Below are 3,675 nucleotides of genomic sequence, written 5' to 3'. Positions count from 1 at the left end.
TTTGCCCTGCTCTTTCTTTCATTTACTAGTCTAGGTGGATCTATTATGATTCCCGTCTTTCCACTTGATATACTCCTAGATTATTGGAACATCGACATCTTTATGTGTTAATAGTCTTCTCATGAGGTGGCTTATGACTCCTTCTCTTGACTAAATGACTGACTTTGCAATCGTGGTGCAAATAGTACATACTTCCTTTCTTTTTTGACAGCTTGTCTTCTTTTGAAATGTGCTTTGTACGATCTGTGTCTTTTATATGATAAGATGATGCGGGCATCTCACCTGCGCACTCACTATGTTGTCTTTACTTGATCAATCATCTTAATGTATTTATTATGTATACTTTGACTGGCTATGCATGTATAAAAGGCTTCAACCTTCGAAGTGGCAGGGACACAAAAACTCAACCCACAGATAGGGGGATGGACGAGGCCATTGTGTGTGCAACACATGGAGCCATGGGCTCCGTGCTACGGAAGCTGGGTGCTTTGCTCTCTGATGAGTATAAACTTCTCAGAAGTGTGAAAGGTGATGTCATGTTCCTTAAAGCTGAGCTTGAGACCATGCATGCTTTTCTCAAGATGATGTCCGAGGTTGAGGATCCTGATGAGCTGTCCAAGTGTTGGATTAAGGAGGTACGAGAGCTGTCCTACGACATCGAGTATGGCATCGACAGTTTCATGCTGTCCCCGTGTGGCGAGTCCAGCCGCAAACCCCGTGGCTTCAAGGGACGCCTCAGCAGGTGCATGGATATAATGACAAATTCCAAGACGCGCCATTGCATTGCCAAGAAAATCAAAGTTCTCAAACAAGATGCTATTGAGGTTAGCAGTCGGTGGGCGAGGTACAAGGTTGACGATGTAGTCTCCAAGCCGAGCAGGATAAGCATAGATCCCTGCTTACCAGCATTTTTCACCGAGATGACGAGGCTCGTTGGCATTGATGGCCCAAAGGATAAACTCATCAAGTTGCTAACTGAAGGGGAAGTTGCAATTGCACAGCAGCTAAAGGTAGTGTCCATTGTTGGAATTGGGGGCCTTGGAAAGACTACTCTTGCTAATCAAGTGTACCAGAAGCTGGAAGGGCAATTTGAATGTCAAGCTTTCATGTCGGTGTCCCAAAAACCCGACTTGAAGAGGATTTTGAGAAATATACTCTCTCAGATCTGCTGTCAAGAGTGTGTCAGCAACGAAGAATGGGATGAGCAGCAACTCATCAACACAATAAGACAGTTCCTCAAGCATAAAAGGTGTGCCTTATTTACTCATAACAATCTTACTTCGGAAATGTCATCACTAATTTATTATACATTCATATGAACTTTGTGTTAGTGCTACATCAGCTTTATCTGTAGGATAATATATGTACACTATTTTTACTAGTAGTTACTAGTACTAGTTACTAGCACTACTGCTATTCACTGGTTGCAGCTCTAGGAATACATGTTCTAATTTGTAAAGTTTGTGATAGGTACTTCATAGTAATGGATGATATATGGGGCACCCCAGCATGGAGAGCAATCAAATGTGCTTTTCCTGAAAATAGTTCTTCCAGCAGAATACTGACAACTACACGTATCGTCACAGTAGCCAAGTATTGTAGCTCTCAGAACCGTGATCATGTGTATGAAATAAAGCCTCTTAGTGCAACTCACTCTAAGAGCTTATTTTTCAAACGAGCATTTGGCTGTGAAGGTGGATGCCCTCTTTAACTGAGGGAAGTTTTAGATGAAATATTAAAAAAATGTGGCGGCTTGCCGTTGGCAATCATTACAGTAGCTAGCTTATTGGCAAATAAAGCTAGTACCAGACAAGAATAGCTGAGAATACGGAATTCTCTTGGTTCAGCACTTGAAAAGGATTTAGACATGGAAGAGATGAAGAAGATATTGTTCCTTAGTTACAATGATCTCCCCTACCATTTGAAGACATGTTCGCTATATCTAAGTATATTCCCTGAAGATTATGTGATCAAGAGGGATCGGCTGGTAAGGAGATGGATCGCGGAAGGTTTTATCATTGTAGAAGGTGGACAGAATCTGGAGGAAGTAGGAGAAGTCTATTTCAGCGATCTGATAAACAGAAGCTTGATTGAACCGGTTGAAATCCAGTATGATGGTCGAGCTGATGCTTGTCGTGTCCATGATATGATTCTTGACCTAATTATATCCAAGTCAATTGAAGAAAATTTTGTAACCTTATCTGGTGACAGCAAACATAACTCACTTCCATATGATAAGGTTCATCGACTATCCCTGAACTATCATGCTCAAGAACATACTATGGTACCATCGAACATGGTTGTTTCTCATGTTAGATCCCTCACTATCTTTGGATGTGCCGAAGCTGAACACATGCTTTCTCTTTCAAACTTTCAATCCGTAAGTGTTAGATATAGAAAATAGAGAGGTGTTGGAACACAAATATCTTGAACACATAAGCAGGCTTTCTCAGCTGAAGTACCTTCGACTCAATGTTAGAAGAATCACAGCATTTCCTGAACAACTTGGAGAATTGCAGAATTTACAGACCTTAGACTTAAGATGGACATGGGTAAAGAAGTTGCCAGCTAGTATTGTTCAACTACAGCAACTGGCATGTCTGTTAGTTAAGAGCGCAGAGTTGCCCGAAGGGATTGGGAATATGCGAGCTCTACGGGAATTATCAGAGATTGAAATCAACCAGAATACCTGTCTAACCTCTTTGCAGGAGCTGGGCACTCTGACCAAACTAAGAATACTTGAGCTGAACCTGAATTGGCACATAAGTAGTACAAACAGTGGCATGAAAGCTTGTGTAGATAACTTGGTCATGTCCCTCTCCAAACTAGGCACGCTCAACCTTCGTTCGATACATCTTCAGAGCTACCATTCTTGTTCCCTTGATTTCTTAATTGACTCTTGGTTTCCTCCTCCTCATCTACTCCAGAGATTTGAGATGAACATTAACTACTATTTCCCCAGAATCCCAAAGTGGTTAATCCAGTGGATGAGGAAACATTCCGAGTCCTTGGTAACCTGCCCTCTCTGTTATTTCTCTGGATATCTTCAAGAACAGCAAGGCCTAAAGAAAGGCTCATTATCAGCAGCAATGTATTCCGATTCCTGAAGGAATTCTACTTCACTTGCTGGGACAGCGGGACAGGGCTGGTATTTGAAGCAGGAGCCATGCCTGAACTTGAGAAGCTCCGGGTTCCATTTAATGCGCATGATGTGTTCCCTTTGAGTGGTGGTCTTGATTTCGGCATACAGAACCTCTAATCGCTCAAGCATCTCCACGTTGAGATAGTTTGTTATAGCGCGAAGGTTAGGGAGGTGGAGGCCTTGGAGGATGCCGTCAAGAATGCAGCTGGCTGTCTTTCAGATGAGCTCACTCTTGAAATGAGTAGATGGGATGAAGAGGAAATTGTTAAGGATGGGGATCATAAACTGGCAGAGGAGGTTGATTCCGACTTTTGAGTGCATAACACATCACCGAGGTACTATTCATTCTCGTAGGCCACAATTGCTGTATATTTCAAATATATTACTGTTTGGGGCACTTAGAGGGGTAGAGACCGGAGTAGGCATGTAGGATGGGCATGGAAACCACATACAATTTGTGTTCTAAAATTTTGGATATACTAGGTGATTTCCTCGCGCGTTGCTGCGAAAATTTAAAGATTGATTTTGGATGA

The 3,675-nt window shown here is 42.3% G+C and overlaps 1 pseudogene; it reads left to right on the top strand.

Moving 5' to 3' along the window:
- Positions 1-415: 415 nt before the first annotated feature.
- Positions 416-3,457, top strand: LOC119299265 (annotated as a pseudogene).
- Positions 3,458-3,675: the final 218 nt, after the last annotated feature.

The sequence above is a fragment of the Triticum dicoccoides genome, chromosome 5A (genome assembly GCF_002162155.2).
Source record: "Triticum dicoccoides isolate Atlit2015 ecotype Zavitan chromosome 5A, WEW_v2.0, whole genome shotgun sequence".
NCBI lineage: Eukaryota > Viridiplantae > Streptophyta > Magnoliopsida > Poales > Poaceae > Triticum > Triticum dicoccoides.
The sequence above is the reverse complement of the archived record's forward strand: the minus strand, read 5'-3'. Positions and strand labels throughout refer to the sequence as shown.